General features: G+C 36.6%; 1 pseudogene; it reads right to left on the minus strand.

The window, feature by feature from the left end:
• Positions 1–16,217: 16,217 nt before the first annotated feature.
• LOC122689523 lies at positions 16,218–17,225 on the minus strand (annotated as a pseudogene).
• Positions 17,226–18,390: the final 1,165 nt, after the last annotated feature.

Below are 18,390 nucleotides of genomic sequence, written 5' to 3' on the forward strand. Positions count from 1 at the left end.
GCTTCCAGAAACCCCCTGTAAAATTGCAAACCTTCTCTGGGAATGTGGAGTGGGTGCTGTAGTGATCTGTTCAACTCCCCCCTTCAGAAAGAGGCAGCAAAGACCCCAGCTATTTGGAGAGTTGGTTACTAATGTCTCTTACTTTAATCTCTTTCTACGGATTGACCTCAGCAAAAGATAGCTGTCTCACTGAAAGCCTTATCTCTTCCATGGGGTCAGTTCACATTCAGCGACTTTTCAAAAATGGAGCATAAACATCTGACCTTCTTGTCTCATGGCCAAAGAACTCTGAAAGGCCATTCCAGCACTAGAGCTCCCTATAGGAACAGTGGAGGCCGCTGGTGCAACTGCCTCTCAGTTCTACTTCTCCTTCTGCTCAGTCCAGTGTTGTTACCCAATAAAACTCCAGCAAGCAACTGTGAAAGCCTCGGAATCTCTTTCCTGAGGAACCCAACATAAAAGAATTGATATTAGGAAGTTTCCTGGGAACGAACTCTAAAATGTGATGGATAACTGGCAGTAGATAAATAACTGACACCCCATGGCATATGGTTGTTGAACAACACAAACTTTTCATAGGTGATAAACTGGGATGAAATGCTTAAGGGAGGGAATGCCCTTGAAGGTATGACACCCCAGATATTTGAGAGTTTGCAGGGAGAGTGGTGAGAGTGAATAATTATAAGAGCTTTTCAATCAGATGGCTATGGAACAGGTCATCTATGTACTGGAGAAAGACAATGAAAGGCTGAGGATGATTCATGAGCAATATAAGGTGAAGTATGAAAGCCAGAAAATTTCCTTGGCAGCATATAAAGAGGTTCTCATCTCCTCAACCTGGCACGAAGTAAATAGGGAGAATGAGCCCCAGTACTTATGTATAAAAGTATCAGCACTCCAGAAGGCTGAATTCTCATCCTGGGCAGGTCTGATATGCCAAAGTCAGGGTCCTGGTTGAGAAATGTTGCGTTTTTAAGATTTGGGGTGAGTACATCAGTGCACTTGAAGACCGTGAATCTCAGTATCACCTTGAACTCTCTCAGTGCAGTTCAGTTGCTCAGTCATGTCTGACTCTTTGCATCCCCACGGACTGCAGCACATCAGGCTTCTCTGTCCATCACCAACTCCCAGAGCTTGCTCAAACTCATGTCCATTGAGTCTGTGATGCCTCTCATCCTCTGTCATCCCCTTCTCCTGCCTTCAATCTTTCCCAGCATCAGGGTCTGTTCCAATGAGTCAATTCTTCACATCAGGTGGCCAAAGTACTGGAGCTTCATCATCAGTCCTTCCAATGAATACTCAGGACTGATTTTTGTAGACATATATAGGATTGAAGGCTTCCCTGGTGGCGCAGAGGGTAAAGCATCTGCCTGCAAGGCGGGAGACCTGGGTTCAATCCCTGGGTTAGGAAGATCTCCTGGGGAAGGAAATGGCAACCCACTCCAGTACTCTTGCCTGGAAAATCCCTTGGACAGAGGAACCTGGTAGGCTAGAGTCCATGGGGTTGTAAAGGGTCAGACACGACTGAGCAACTTCACTTTTCGTATAGGATTGAGCCCTATATATAGCCTGCTTTTTCATGTTAAAGGCAGCCCCCTACCTTGCTTAGAGACAACTTAGAGGACCATCCCTCCAAAGGTAACACCTTGTCCCTTCAGAATCTGCCTCCATGCCTCCTGGATAACAGGCTATTAGTTAGAATCAAGTTAGAATCAAATATAAAAGGAATCCTAGGCACCCTAAAATAAAAGGGTTTAAATACTGAAATTACCTCAGGATCTAGCCAACATGTTATGTACCAGAATGAACTCAGAATATGTTAATGAGGCTGTATCCTAAGGGTATTGAATCAAAGGTGAAAATATAAAATTAGATAAGGAAGAGTATCAGAATAAGGTCACTCTCTTGTAATACAAGGTTTAATTACAAGGACCATAGGTAATGGTGCTAATACACTGTTAGGTGGCCTCTCATAGGCTTTGAAAAAGCGGATAACTCTCACAAAGTGAAGTAGACATGCCAGGACTTACCTGGAAAACATTGGAAGAAAGAAGCAAAGGCTCAGAGAAGTGAGCATGCTGATATGGATAGTCTGTGTATGTTCAGGTAGCTCTTTTCTCTAGGAAGTCCCAGGAGACACTCAACTGACCAAAGTGGTAAGGAATGCACTGGTGCTGTGGCACAAGTGTGGTTGAGATGCTCAGACAAGACTATCCTCTGAATTCCTGAGCTCAGAGTAGGAGATACTATTACAGAACTGACCTTGATATCAATGAATGTGATAGAATCCCAAAATAACAGATGCCAAGTACTGGTGTATAGGGGCTTACCAGGTGGCCCAGTGGTAAAGAATCCGCCTGCCAGTGCAGAAGACACAAGAGGTGCAGTTTGATCCTTGGGTCAGGAAGGTCTGCTGGAGAAGGAAATGGCAACCCATTCCAATATTCTTGCCTGGGAAATCCCATGGACAGAGGAGCCTGGTGGGCTACAGTCCATAGAGTCACAAAGAGTCAGACATGACTGAGCACACTGTGTGCAACTAGTGTATAATCATCAGAAGCAAGGTAGGCGTGATACCGTAATAAGAGGCAGGGTCAAAATGGTAACCTGTAGCGCCTGAACTGCTGAGAGCTATAGATGTGGTTAATAAAATACAGTATGCCCAGAAGCAACCTAAATGGGCAATCAAAAAGGGGATTATCCAATCTATACACCACAAAATAATCGAGCATGGTTGATTATGAGCTGAGGCTAGCTGCTTCAATAAAAAATCCTGGTCCTAGTTTTGGAAAGTAAGCCAATTCTCATGCCAAGACCCATTAATAGAAGGGGATGCTGGGTCTCCATTAAGAAGAACTCTGAAAGATGACAAGTCTGTCTAGTATTGATTCCCCAGTCCTTCTCCAAAGGGACCTATGACCATTTGCTTGTGTAGCTGTACATTGGGAAAAAGGGACTATTTATCGTTTCAAGGACTGTTGGACCCAGAATATGAGTTGACACTGATACCCAAAGATGCCTGTCTAGGTAGGGGACAAATAAATAAATTTTCCTCCTATATCTAATCATTCATTGTGTGTCTAGTGGATACACAGACTTGCCTGGTGGTCATATTCTGATCCCCAAATGTATATTTACACTTGAAATACTTTAGAGTTGCATTGACATATTTTACCCTTGCATTGGTTCCTTGCTCTGTGACATATGGGCTACTCTAACTCTGATATCTACGCTTCTGCAGCTGTTAAGTTTCAGAAGCATCTTGAGAACTTAAGGACATAGGAAATGAACAACAGAAATTGTCAATACAATAGTCTGATATTTTGTCTTAGAACAAGTAATTATCCTCCATATACTTAACTCTAAGTTTAGAAATATGCCCAAACTATCTCTGGCCTTTCAAACAAATCCAAAACCTGCTATGAACTTGTTAACCAAGAACACATTTATTTATTCTTTCCTTCACTGAACCAAATATTTATTGAGGACTCTCAGGTAGTACATGATATGTTAGGTTAAATGGGGGGCAAAAACACCTAAGTCCTTCTTGAGTTAGGTCAGAATTCCAACTGATACTATACCTTCAGAATAAATTTATTTCAACAAATCCTTCAAGCTTCAAAGGGGGATACTAATAACAGTCACCTTAGTATTGTATGAAACATGCTGTTTTGTCTTTGACTATTCTGCACATAGTGATCTGATGAGATTGATGAATGATCAGAAGAGGGGAAAAGAAACATCTACTTTTTGTTTTTGGAAAAAAATAATTTCACAAAATGATTAATTGCAACCTAAAAATATTTGCAGAATGAAAATAGATATGCCTTATTAGGATCAGTAACAATGTGTGCATTTTTTCCATATAATCTCTCTTCTGTCATAGTCACAGTGGAATATATGATTTGACTTATTATACAATTTATATGGCCTCCTATTACTAAAGACCTTTCATATAACAGACTTTGAGAAATTTGCGATTAGCAAGGATCACACCGACTCAATGGATATGAGTTTGAGTAAACTCCAGGAGTTGGTGATGGACAGGGAGACCTGGCGTGCTTCAGTCCATGGGGTCGCAAGGAGTCCCACATGACTGAGCAACTGAACGGTTTTAAAGTTTTGTTATTTAACATGGAAAATATTTAATCAATGTTTAGATGATAAAAAACATTAATACCCTTTGGCATATGGATTTATTTATATGCAAATATATACTATACATTAAATTATGCACATATTGATTGATATTTGAGAACTTCATCATTCTTAGATTGTTCTGTTCTCCATTGCAGTTATGAAACTAAGTCATTTCAAGTAATTTTCACCTAATTGAATGAATACTTCCCTATGTGTATCCAGCATTTAATTTCTAACTATGCTTCCCTTGCCTTAGAAACTAAAATATAAAAAGAGCATGTTTTTCTTTGCTCTCAAATAAATCTCAAGCCTTGCTAATTTGTGTAAATTGACAATGTCTGTTTTATTAAATACTGACATAGGATTGGTGGAGACACATTTGTTCATACCCTTCCAAGCAGAGCTAGCCACTTCTTCCTCAGTGCTACCACACTGGATACTGTTGCCATACTCTTCATGGTCTATCATGCTTTCTATTTGTTGCTCTTTCTCCTGCAGAAATATATGCCTTTCAAAGACAGAGAACTCATTTATTAGTGATCTTTGGTTCATTAATATCTAAAATAAAAAAAACTATATACATATATATTTCTTTTATCTGTACTTCAGTATTCTTTTTCTGAATACAACTTCATTCTAGATTTTAAATCCTCTTTCCTAAATACTAACCAAAACTCATTAGTGTTTCAGTATAACCTAGTATTTCTCCTGGAAAAAAGAACATGTGCAATCAAAAGTGCTACAATTATGACAGATACAAATTTCTCTGTAAGGAAAATAATTCTTAGCAAACATAAAAGCTGGGAGCCTGTTATGTAGGCTGTGCTAGTATGAAGTTCTGTGCTAACTTCTGTGAATACCAAATTCTGTGGTAGAATTTGATTCAGTCTCTGTCCTCAAGTAGCTCATGGTCTAGTGTGGAAACAGAGAAGTGAACAAGAACAATGAAAGCTATAATAAAAATATGCTTGGTATTCTCTGGTACACCAGGTGTATCTGTTATTTAACTAGTATCCACTTCACACTTAAATATTTTGCATTATTACGTATGTTTTCTTGTCAGATGGCTATATGGCCAAGTATATGTTATATTCCATGAGGGCAAGGATTGCACCACATGCTGTTAGTATCCTAATTGTGTTAAGCGAAGCCCAGTGTACAGAGCAAGTAAGATAAGGGACCTTTCTTTTAGTAGAAATATAGTCAACTCATAAGTCTAAGATGTAAGGTCAAGTCTAGCGCTACTTTTGTTAAATGGTTATATGTTACTTTGAGCATATTATAAGCATAATCTTTTAAAATGGTAAAAACATGTTTTCTTCCAGGTCTTTCTTTGTGGGGGTTAAATAAAATAAATTTGTGAAAGTACATAATGGGTAATTATAAATATCCTTCTTTTAATAAGTATTCATTTAATGCAGTTAAGCTAAGAACTTAAAGAAGATTCACAAAAGAGCTCAAATTATTAAAGTCAGAGTTGACCCTAGTTGTCAGTGTCAACAGGTAAGGTATTGTCTCAAGGCCATCTTCCTGAAATATGCATAGGCTGTTCATCTTTCCCACTGTTCATCTTTTCCTCATTGTGAAGTAAATATTTATTGTGGTTACCAGAATTCTGAGAAATTCCGAGGTGACCCTTAAGACTCTTTTTCCTTGGTATACATGCCATGTATAGCCCCTCTGCTTGAGTTGGTCATGTCATATAATACAAGTGAAGGGATTATGCTGACATAATTAATGTCCCACATCAGTTGACTTTTGAGTTAGTCAAAAGGAACATTATCGTGGGTAGGCCTGATTCAATCAGGTGAGCCAAAAAAAGGACTGTGCCCCTCTTGAAATTAGAAATTTGAAGCAAATGAGATTTTCCTTCTGGTTTCAAAGAAAAACAAAAATTGACTTATTGTGCAGAGATCCATGTGGGAGGGAATCGCTGGTGGCCCAAGGAAGTAAAATGACCCCCAGCTGATGGCCCCAAGAAAATGGAAATTTTAATTTGACAGCCCCAAGAAATGAATTCTGCCAAAAGCCATGTGAACTTAGAAGACCTCAAGCTTCAGGTGGGGCTGGAACCCTTGGCCAACACTTTGATTTTGACCTACTGAGACCTTGAGCACAGGTAACTCAGTTAACCCAGGAACCTGACTTATGGGAACCATAAGATAATAAATTTATGGGAAAGTGTTATACAGTAATAGAAAATAAATATATTTACCTAATCTGAAGAGATAATTTGATTTAGGATGTTAATTGGTGATAATAGCTTTGTGTTACTCCTCCCAAGTAATGTATCTTCAGCCAAGAAAAGCTGCATGATGGAAATTACAGTTGGTAAAAGCAGGGCAGAAAAGAGGAAAAGAGGCAATCTCTCAGTCCTTGTTATTTGGGAAATCATGGTACTAGATGTTAAAAGTCAATCCTTGAATCTAAAATATTCTTTGTTTGGTTTGTTTTACCTAGAAGAAGAATAAAATGTAAGAAAGAGACTGAACAGTTTGCAAAAATGCAGGAAAAATGGGGAGAGACAGCATGATATAGTGGACTAAATAGCAGGAGTTGAGCCATTATACCACCCTATCACTTGTGGGAAGCTACTGTATAGCACAGGGAGCTCAACTCAGTGCTCTGTGATGACCAAGAGGGGTGGGATGGGGGTAGGTGGGAGGGACATTCAAGAGGGAGAAGATATATCTATGCACATGGCTGATTCATGTTGTTCAGCAGAAACTAACATAGCATTGTAAACCAATTATATTCCAATAAAAAAAAGAATTAAAAAAACAAAGAGGCTATTGAACTGAGAAAGCCTGTGAGATTTTCAGCCTCCTTCCTGGTCAACTCAAAGGATGGGATTATATGATTTCTCTGTCTCTTTCAGAGAGAAAATGCTATGGCTCTTCTAAATGATGAAATCTGCTGACATTTGATTTAATTACAAGGGCAGTTTCTGCAGAATAGAGGACTTTGGGAGAGTTTGAGGCATGTTACATAGTTATAAAATTTTAGTGAAAGAGTAATGTATTTGAGATATATAACATTTATGTGTGAATATAATTATATATATATTTTTTGATATATGGATAATAGTTGTACTGTGCTGTGCCAAGTCACTTCAGTCATGTCCGACTCCTTGCGACCCTATGTACCATAGCCCACCAGGGTCCTCGGTCCATGGGATTTACCAGGCAAGAATACTGGAGTTGGTTGCCATACCCTCCTCCAGGGGGTCCCCCCCATCCAGGGATGGAACCCACATCTCTTGGTTTCGTGCATTGGCAGGCAGGTTCTTTACCACTAGTGCCACCTGGGAAGCTTAAATACCCTGAAATTCCGTGATGTTTAAGCTTGTTGATTAAAACACAAGACTGTCTGATTCAGCAGGAGAAATGTCAGGGTAGTGAAAGTCCTATATCTTCTCCAAATGCCCTATAACACCACCCCGCATCCCCGCCATGAGATGCTAGTCTTTCTCCAAGCAGATGCCATTTTCTAACCTTCTGTTATTTGAAAGATTGAATTAAACATCTAAGGACAGTGTTTTCATGGACACAATCTAGTCCTTGTTAGAACTAAAATTATACTTTTCATCAAAAATAGCAAAATACAGTGAGACCTGAAACTAGGAACAATATTTAGTTTTGCTGAATAACATCTCATTTCTGAGTTCTTAATGACTGAATTATAAATAAGCTTGACATAATCATACATCAAATTTTTTTATTCCACACTGCTCTAATTTTTAACAGCCAGTTGGTTATCTTAATGATGATTAACATACTAAAAGTACATTTAAAAGGACATTATAGTAGTAACAAATCAATGAAAGCAAAGAAATGTAAAAATGAAGCTAATATTTCATTCTTTAACTATATGAGCTGAAGCTTAACTCATAGAGGCATTAGAGCTAGAAATCTCCAATTAGGTCAGAAAGTCTTTTTCCCTAAACATAAAAAGAAGTAAATGGTGGAATGCCATCTGCTATCTTCAGATATAAAAGAAAACAAATTAACTCTTCAAGGTTACTTTAAAGTGTCGTATTTTAGTGCATACTCTGGGTTTCAAAAATGGTCTTGCTCACTGAAAGATCATATACAAGGCAAAAAAAGTAATGACTTGAAAATATTACCATTTGTACCCCATCTATAAGGTCTAATCCTAGAAAAAAATTATAAAATAAACAAAAATTATCTCTTTTGTTTCCTTTTCCTTTCCAGTATTTTATCCAAGGTTCCTTAGATGCCACAACTTGCCCATCTTAACAAAACATACAAGTCTTACTGTAATTTGAAATATTAAAAATGATTTTAACTCAATAATTGTCAGTTTTATGAGTTTGGGGAGCACAGAATAAATATTCATATGTGTGTGTGTTTGGGTACATGTATGTGTGTCTGTAAGAAAGAGCATTGTGTTGAATCTATAGACTGCTTTAAAGCAGTCTATAGATTCAATGCAATCCCTATCAAGCTACCAACGGTATTTTTCACAGAACTAGACCAAAGAATTTCACAATTTGTATGGAAATACAAAAAACCTCAAATAGCCAAAGTAATCTTGAGAAAGAAGAATGGAACTGGAGGAATCAACCTGCCTGACTTCAGACTCTACTACAAAGCCACAGTCATCAAGACAGTATGGTACTGGCACAAAGACAGAAATATAGATCAATGGAACAGAATAGAAAGCCCAGAGATAAATCCACGAACCTATGGACACCTTATCTTTGACAAAGGAGGCAAGGATATACAATGGAAAAAAGACAACCTCTTTAACAAGTGGTGCTGGGATAACTGGTCAACCACTTGTAAAAGAATGAAACTAGAACACTTTCTAACACCATACACAAAAATAAACTCAAAATGGATTAAAGATCTAAATGTAAGACCAGAAACTATAAAACTCCTAGAGGAGAACATAGGCAAAACACTCTCCGACATAAATCACAGCAAGATCCTCTATGACCCACCTCCCAGAATATTGGAAATAAAAGCAAAACTAAACAAATGGGACCTAATGAAACTTAAAAGCTTTTGCACTACAAAGGAAACTATAAGCAAGGTGAAAAGACAGCCCTCAGATTGGGAGAAAATAATAGCAAATGAAGAAACAGACAAAGGATTAATCTCAAAAATATACAAGCAACTCCTGAAGCTCAATTCCAGAAAAATAAATGACCCAATCAAAAAATGGGCCAAAGAACTAAACAGACATTTCTCCAAAGAAGACATACAGATGGCTAACAAACACATGAAAAGATGCTCAACATCACTCATTATCAGAGAAATGCAAATCAAAACCACAATGAGGTACCATTACACGCCAGTCAGGATGGCTGCTATCCAAAAGTCTACAAGCAATAAATGCTGGAGAGGGTGTGGAGAAAAGGGAACCCTCTTACACTGTTGGTGGGAATGCAAACTAGTACAGCCGCTATGGAAAACAGTGTGGAGATTTCTTAAAAAACTGGAAATAGAGCTGCCATATGACCCAGCAATCCCACTTCTGGGCATACACACTGAGGAAACCAGATCTGAAAGAGACACATGCACCCCAATGTTCATCGCAGCACTGTTTATAATAGCCAGGACATGGAAGCAACCTAGATGCCCATCAGCAGATGAATGGATAAGGAAGCTGTGGTACATATACACCATGGAATATTACTCAGCCGTTAAAAAGAATTCATTTGAACCAGTCCTAATGAGATGGATGAAGCTGGAGCCCATTATACAGAGTGAAGTAAGCCAGAAAGATAAAGAACATTACAGCATACTAACACATATATATGGAATTTAGAAAGATGATAATGATAACCCTATATGCAAAACAGAAAAAGAGACACAGAAATACAGAACAGACTTTTGAACTTTGTGGGAGAAGGTGAGGGTGGGATATTTCAAAAGAACAGCATGTATACTATCTAGGGTGAAACAGATCACCAGCCCAGGTGGGATGCATGAGACAAGTGCTCGGGCCTGGTGCACTGGGAAGACCCAGAGGAATCGGGTGGAGAGGGAGGTGGGAGGGGGGATTGGGATGGGGAATACATGTAAATCCATGGCTGATTCATATCAATGTATGACAAAACCCACTGGGGAAAAAAAATAAAATAAAATAAAAAGTGAGTATAAAAAAAAAAAAAAAAAGAAAGAGCATTGTGCATCAACTTGGTGTTTGCCCCTCTTGATTTAACCATTATAAATGAATCTTTGTGCAGAGAATATATGAATTTAAGAAACTAGCTGATTTAGAAAGTCTCATTGTTTCCTCAGACTATCTGCAAGGGCAGTATGAGGCATAGACCAACAATCTGCTTCTAGCTAATTAAAACTGACAATAGTTATTTGCATCCTCCAAACTCAAATTATGTTAATTATAACTTAAATGATCTACTTTGTGCATAACATATTTGTATATTAGGCAAATTATGAAAAGAGAAATGTATTGAATATAATACTTCTGAATGTCAGAAGCATATTCATAAGACTCGTATTATTTTTTATATGATCATTTCATAGTTTTCTCTTTTGAGCAAAAATTCAGACAAGATTAAATTACACTTGAGTCTGGAAAGAAAATACTGTATACAATAGAATGGACATTCATTTCTGGGTAGAGGGAAAATTGCTTAGGACATATACACAGAAAATTGTTTAAGACAAAATGTTCCATTGAATGGAGATTTTACATGAAATATATTTTTCACTGTATATAATGCAATCTGGGTAATGTCAGGACATTGTACTAGTCATTATTAAATTTTCAAAGTGTTATTATTTTTTTTAAAAATGGAGCTAAAAATCCAATGGCATTATAAATAGACAATAACTTCAAAATGAAAAGGGCACTAGTTACTGAATAATGCACCAGTTACAGAGGTTTTCAATGGACTGTTCACTGCCTGTAAAGAGCGCAGACTGATTATAAATAAATAAACTCCTCGGTGTAACCGTTCCCTTTACTTAGTGGCACAAATAGCAAACTCACCCTGACTCACCCTGCTGATGGGAACTGAAAGCAGTGATGCATGTCTTATATTATCAGAAAAAAATTCACATGGTAAGTGCAGATATTTCAGAAAAAGAACTGTTTTGATTGGTTTTTAGCAAGTTTGTTAAGGAACATACTTTTTAAAAAGTGTACTTAGTAGCATAAGTAAAATCTGGCATCTCCATAGAAAATAACTAAAGCAAATGTCATCTACTTCTGATTTTTTTAATGTTTTGGGGTGATTTGACATTATAAACTTCAATCACAGCATCTACCTCACTGCTGCTAAGATGGTTGCATAAGTGTATTTGTAGTTAAATGCTCTTTGGAGCATGACTAGTACTCTACAGTTCACATGCGAGCATTTCCTTCAAAGTTCCCATCAATATGATAGACAGGGATGATACCTAGATTTATTTAGGGGATTTTATTAGTAGCTTTATTTTTTATTCTTTCATAATTTATACACATATAGTGGAAGACCATGTGATAGTTGGCTGAAATATGTGTTATTGGAAAGCAAGATAAAATGGAAACTAATAGGTTATTTAGAACTGGGACTGGGGGAGCTTTTTAAAAAAATCTTTTATTGTGGAGTGGAAAATATTCATTTGGAAGACTTTTTTTGAAGAAACTCTTAGAAAGAAAGAACTGTTTAAAAATTCCTAACCTAAAACTCTCACCTGGTCCTGGGGTTCTGGTGAAGGAAGTTGTAAAAGAAGTTGGCCCTTGTCTATGGTTTTGCTAAGGCTTCAAACAAGCTATTCTTCTACTGGACTTGGGCCTGTAGCTACAACTTTTAGTCAGAAGCAGCAGTAGATCTGCTTCCAAGCATCCTTAATCTATGAAAGTAAGCTTTAAGTGCCCTGCAGACATTCAAAATTGCAATCTAAGTTCAGACAAATACTAAGACATACTGTATATAAAGATATATTCTGATTGATGTGGAAGTTACAAGTAATGTCTCACAAAAAATCCCAGAACTCCTAGTTGCTTTGTTTAGGAAAAGAAAAGTCCGTATGAACAAGAGAGCATGAAGCTCAACAACCTATTGAGCCAAACATAGAAGAAACTGAGAGACAGGATTAAAGTCAAAAGAGAAAGAGGTATTGGTAACTGGTGGCTGAAATTGTGTTCCAAACTCTAGTGGTATAGGCCTTTGGATAGAAGAGTTCGGATATGGGGGTCAAATAAGGGACAATCCTCCAGAATATGACATTAAACTGAGATGAGGGATAAGTTTTCCTTTAATGAATCACCTAACTGCAGGTACAGGTGCATACTCTGCTTTTAAAAGTCTTCTAGGTCAGCTCTACCAAATGAAATATAATGATGTCTCAAACTTACCTTACAGTGACCTTATTTGTCATACCTCAGTGAATAACCATACTCTAAACACCCTATAGCTATTATTAAATTCTTTCTATATATACCTTGACAATAAATTACCTATATATCAAAAGATTTTATCACACAGAAAAAGTTTTTCTATATGTGAAGAATAATAAGACTATTTTCTTTTTTATTAAGATAGATCTATTAATTCTAAGGAAAACATTGCAGCATGATGTTAGTATAAAATGTAAACTCATTTAGGAAATATATGGAACAATTCATTATCAGTAATCATCATTAAATAGCACACAGGCTACCATTTCTTTTCTTCCCCCAATACCATACAAACACTACACACATTTTTACTAATTAATATATAGAATTTATTTAAGATGAAAAAATACTGCCCTCGAGTTAATGCTTTAAGATATATAGAAAGGCTTTGGACATGTACACTTAAATGGTTAGGAAGTGATAATGACAATTTTAATTTGAAAAAATTTCACAATCCCAGGCAAAATTCACATAGGCAGAATATGACTTCAACTGTTTTGTTTTTAACATCATGGTAAAAATGTAGAAGAAATAATCCTTGTTATTGATAATGGTAAAGCTGTTAGTAATATCTACCTTTTACATGCTTAAATTTATATAACAAATGTACATTATATCTTTAGTGGAAAAAGTTAAGTAAATTTTGTTTTTTACTTCACTCTGTATAATGGGCTCCATGGCTGATTCATGTCAATGTATGGCAAAAACCACTACAATATTGTAAAATAATTAGCCTCCAACTAATAAAAATAAATGGAAAAAATAATAAAATAAAATTACCTAAAATGAAAAAAAATTGTTTTTTAAGTACATTTTAAAAACATTTTGACATGCTTCAGCATAGCTCATGTTTTGAGAAGAAAGTGTGAGGGTGAGTAGAGGAAAAGAAAAAAGATACAAAAAAAGTCAGAAAAGTAAGAAAGAGTGGATCTTAGTGAAGGAGAGAGAGGTAAAAAAAAAAAATTAATGTAAAAGGATGGGAATTCAAAGGAGCAAATGCTACCAGGTTTAAAACTATAGTGGTGTTATGCAAAGAAAACTGATCCTTCCTCTTAAGGGCATTTTTATTTAGTTGGTAATATTAATTTAGATTGATTAATAATTATTGAATATTTACCAAACCACCTGTCACTTTTTATTTACAGTGTGGAAAGACTGAGAGCATACACAAGGAGACATAAGGAAGAATAACAAAAGGACTAGAATATTGGGCTAGATCTTTAAGTAAAAAAGGCCCATAGGTTGGTAGAGATGAAGAGTGAAGGAAATCCAAATGGTGAATGGAACATACAAAGTTAAGACTAAGTAAAATGTACTGGAGGAATAATAAAATACCAGTATAGGATAGAAGAATGTTTCTACTTCCATATCTGATATTTGAAGTTGCTGTGAGTGCTAAGGGTGAAAAAAAACTGGGTCTTATGATTTGAATGGTACTGATTTCAAGCAAATGAATTTATATTTTTTATGAAGTTATTCATTCAAAAATGTTTATTATGACAAACCACTATCTGCAAAGTATTCTTGTAGACACTAGGTTTGTAGGAATCAACAAGACAGAGAAATTCCTGCCCAGTGTATTTATGGTCTAGCAAATTTATAATAAAGATATATTTAATATATAATTAAATGCATTAAAACATATATTAAAATTTTAGTTTAGTGTATATAAAATATATGGTACATTGGATTTTTCATCATTGTAGGAAATAAGCATATAATTGTCCCATGGCATTTCATATAATACATTGGCCCTTGTTGGTGGATAGCATCAATGAAAAGAGATTTTAATACAAGATGCCACATATGGGCCTTGCCTTAGAACACTGGGTCTTAATGCTTTGCATTGTATGCAAAACAAGGAACACTCTTTCACCAAGATTATCTGCTGCTAATTGGGATAATGAACACTACAAATATGATCCACGTTTTCATGTCAAAACAAAGAAAACAACATGATGTCGGAGATGTCAAAACACCCAGACATTATTTATTCTAATTCTCCTCACATCTTTGGCTTGGTGAAATTGACTTTCATAAATAGTGGAACTGAATACATTTAATTTATAGACTCCCTTTCTCCACAAACATAGTCAGGGTGTTTGGAAGGGAGGGGCAGAAGATAATATAGGAAAGTGTTGGCAAAGTTGGCCTGCTAGCATTTCAGGCATCGGTCTCCATTAGCATTTCCATGTAATTCTATGCACACATCTAGATATGAATCTCTCTCTGAGGCTATATTCAGAAATGACTTACTGTATGCCAGGAAGTACACAATTCTCCTATGTAACCTACACAAAAATCAATTTTCATTAACAAGAGCCTTGGTGTGCAATAGGGAGTGAGAAGTTGCTATATGGAAAGATTTTTCTCTTATTTATTTATTTTTAAGAGAGAACAAGAAGGAAGAAACATCACCAGCATGACTAAATGGAGAAGCAGCCAGACAAAAATGTCTTACTATTTTTTTTTCTTTTTTCAAAAAAGATGGATGAAAACACTGAACAGCCCTTAGGCAGATTATTCAGGCAGATCCTGACAGTGGCAAGCACTTGGGGGTTAATCTTTACAAAGGATAAATTGGTTTTGAACAATTTCTCCAATGTTCTGTATTAGGATCAGACATTCTTTTTTTTTTTTTTTAATATCAGCCATACTTGTCATTTTTTTTCTCTTCTTGTTTTTGGAAGTAGAGAAATATTCACAGACTCCAAAGCAGAGGACTTTTCTCTGTTTTGGAATCATTTGACTGCCCCTACTAGGCTGCTGAAGGAAAACTTGTTGAATAAACACTGATATGCTTTTTGTCTATTTCATCAATTCATCAGACAACACATTTTCCATTAGAAATCTTCTCCTATATCAACTCGCTCCTGAAAATTTTGAAGAAGGCCCTTCTTTTTCTAGGACCCTGCTTACTGCTTATCATTGCTACTTTTTAAAAACTCCTATTTTTCATCTCTTTCAGTGTCCCAGTTCAGGGTATATTCTACATGTCTTCAGTGTGTACTGTATAGATTATAACCTAATTTCAAATTGGACTTAATCAGAAAATTAGCCAGTTTATTTCAACATATGATAAAGATGTCTAAATAGTGCTGACTGACACAGTATGCATGTAAATAATACCTGTTGATAAAAAGCTGCACTTGACAAAAATAAATTCACAATATTATTGCTAAGTCTGAATTATTCAAAATCACTAGTAATGTGTCAGATATTTCTGAGCACTGATACCAAGAGAAGTTTCTCTGCTTGTTATACTATATGCTACATTAATAATTACAAGGCCACAAATAACATTTAAAGTAGAGAAAATGACAATGTTACTTATATATGCCTCTGAAATAGACTGCTGCAGTCTATTTGCTGTGTGTGCTGCAGTCCATGAGGTCACAAAAAGTCGGATACGACTGAGTGACTGAACTGATTGACCAACTGACTGAAATAGACATGGGTTTTCTTCTTTGATAGATTTTACCTTCTAAGCCATGATTTGCTTAAGGGATTATTAATTTTACTCATTGGAACAAAGTAGCATTTGGTTTCCAGTTCATTAATTCACTGACCTTTTATTAGGCCCCTACTCTGTGTGAAGGTCTTTAACAGGTAGTGAGAATACAGATTGGTGCAAAAGTAATTGTAGTTTCAGACTGTGAATTTTAAAATCATTATAACTAGGCTCAAGCACATCTTTATCAATCAAAATAGGAACTATTGCAATGAACACATTTTTCCCAATGAGAAATAAGTTTATTCCTGTAGTGTAAAAATCCTTGCTTCAGGGTTTGAGGAACTGTTAGAAAGCATTTTCTGCCTCTTGCTGGTTGTGGAAGCATTTTCCCTGCAATAAGTTGTCAAGTTGCTTGATGAAGTGGTAATCGGTTGGCAGGAGATCAGGTGAATATGGTGGATGAGGCAAAACTTCGTAGACCAATTCTTTCAGCTGTTGAAGCATTAGGTTGGTTGCGCAACATGTGGTTGGGCATTGTCATGGAGAAGAATTAGACCCTTTCTGCTGACCCATGCCGGCTACAGGCATTGCAGTTTTCAATGCATCTCATCAAGTTCCTGAGCATACTTCCCAGATGTAATGGTTTCACTGGGATTCAAGAAGCTGTAGTCAATTGGACCGGCAGCAGACCACCAAACAGTGACCATGACCAATTTTTGGTGCAAGTTTGACTTTGGGAAGTGCTTTGGAGCATCTGCTCAGTCCAACCACTGAGCTGGTCATCACCAATTGTCGTATAAAATCCGCTATTTGTTGCATGTCACAATCCGATTGAGAAATGGTTTGTTGTTGTTGCATAGAATAAGACGACACCTCTAAATGATGATTGTTTTGATTTGCAGTCAGCTTATGAGGCACCCAGTTATGAAGTTCTTTCACTTTTTCAATTTCTTCAATTGCTGAAAGACCATGGAATGGTTGACATTGAGTTCTTCAGCAACTTCTCATTTAGTTGTAAGAGGATTAGTTTGGATGATTGCTCTAGATTGGTCATTGTCGACTTCTGATGGCCAGCCTCTGTTCTCCTCATCTTCAAGGCTCTCATCTCCTTTGCAAGATTTCTTGAACCACCACTGCACTGTACGTTTTTTCATTAGCAGTTCCTGGGCTAAATGTGTTGTTAACATTGCAAGTTGTCTCTGCTGCTTTATGACCCATTTTGAACTCAAATTTGCTTTTTGTCTAACATCATTTCCCTAGTCTAAAACAAATATAAAATCAACAGCAAGTAATGTCATTAGCAAAAAAAAAAAAATAATAATAAAATAAAATGAGACATGAATGTTATAATCATGTATAACATTTATTTAAAAATGTATTCCATGGAGAAGGAAATGGCAACCCACTCCAGTGTTCTTGCCTGGAGAATCCCAGGGACGGGGAAGCCTGGTGGGCTGCCGTCTATGAGGTCACACAGAGTCGGACATGACTGAAGCGACTTAGCAGCAGCAGCAGCAAGTTGGGATACTGTAGCTTTTATGCCATTGCCCACAACTCTGACACTCAAGGAAGATGCTGGACTTGGAGACAGAACCCTGGCTGGGGATAGGGACACCGGTTCAAAGGTGACTTGACATTTGACTATAAATTAAGTATCCTGATGATTAAGAGTAGACCGGGGGGGCCAGGTGCTCCCAGTGGTGACAATAAAGTATTGTCTTTAAAAAAAAAAAGTATTCCAATATCAAATGGCAGTTCAACAATGCAAAACCGCAATTACTTTTGCACCAATAATAATATGAATAAAACTGCCTCTACACTCATAATGATAACATTCCAGTTGAAGAGACAGAAACAAAAATAAATAATAACAAAACAATGTGATAAGTGATAATAGAGAGAGGATTATTTCTGCTACCGTGGGTGGGAGTTGAGAAGGTTCTTCAGAGGACAAATTATATGAACTCTGCATTAAAAAATAAATACACTTGCTAGGTTGAAAAATAAGTTTAAAATGATATGAAAGTTATTTCAAGTAGAGGGAATAAAACTCTCAAACAATGGAGAGAGGCAATGTAAAATATAATAGTCTGAAAGCTGCAGGGAGAACCTACCATGAAATATTTCTCTTAGGGAATGTGCAAGCAGATATTTGAATCTTGAAATTTGTGTGTGTGTTTGTGTATCCACATTCATGCTGCATTTGTGAGTCTTTGTGGATAAGCAGTAATAAGCCTATTTGATATGTTCTATGTCACAGAAGTATCCAAGTTCTTTCTTTTATACTGAATTTATATCCACATATAAGAAAAGAAATGCTATCACACTTACTTGCTTTTTAGGTTAAGAGAAGCAGTTAACAAAGGTCCTCTCAGATATTGTAGAGATAGACTAATGATGATTCTTTATGAATGGAC

This window comes from Cervus elaphus, chromosome X, assembly GCF_910594005.1.
Source record: "Cervus elaphus chromosome X, mCerEla1.1, whole genome shotgun sequence".
Classification (NCBI taxonomy): domain Eukaryota; kingdom Metazoa; phylum Chordata; class Mammalia; order Artiodactyla; family Cervidae; genus Cervus; species Cervus elaphus.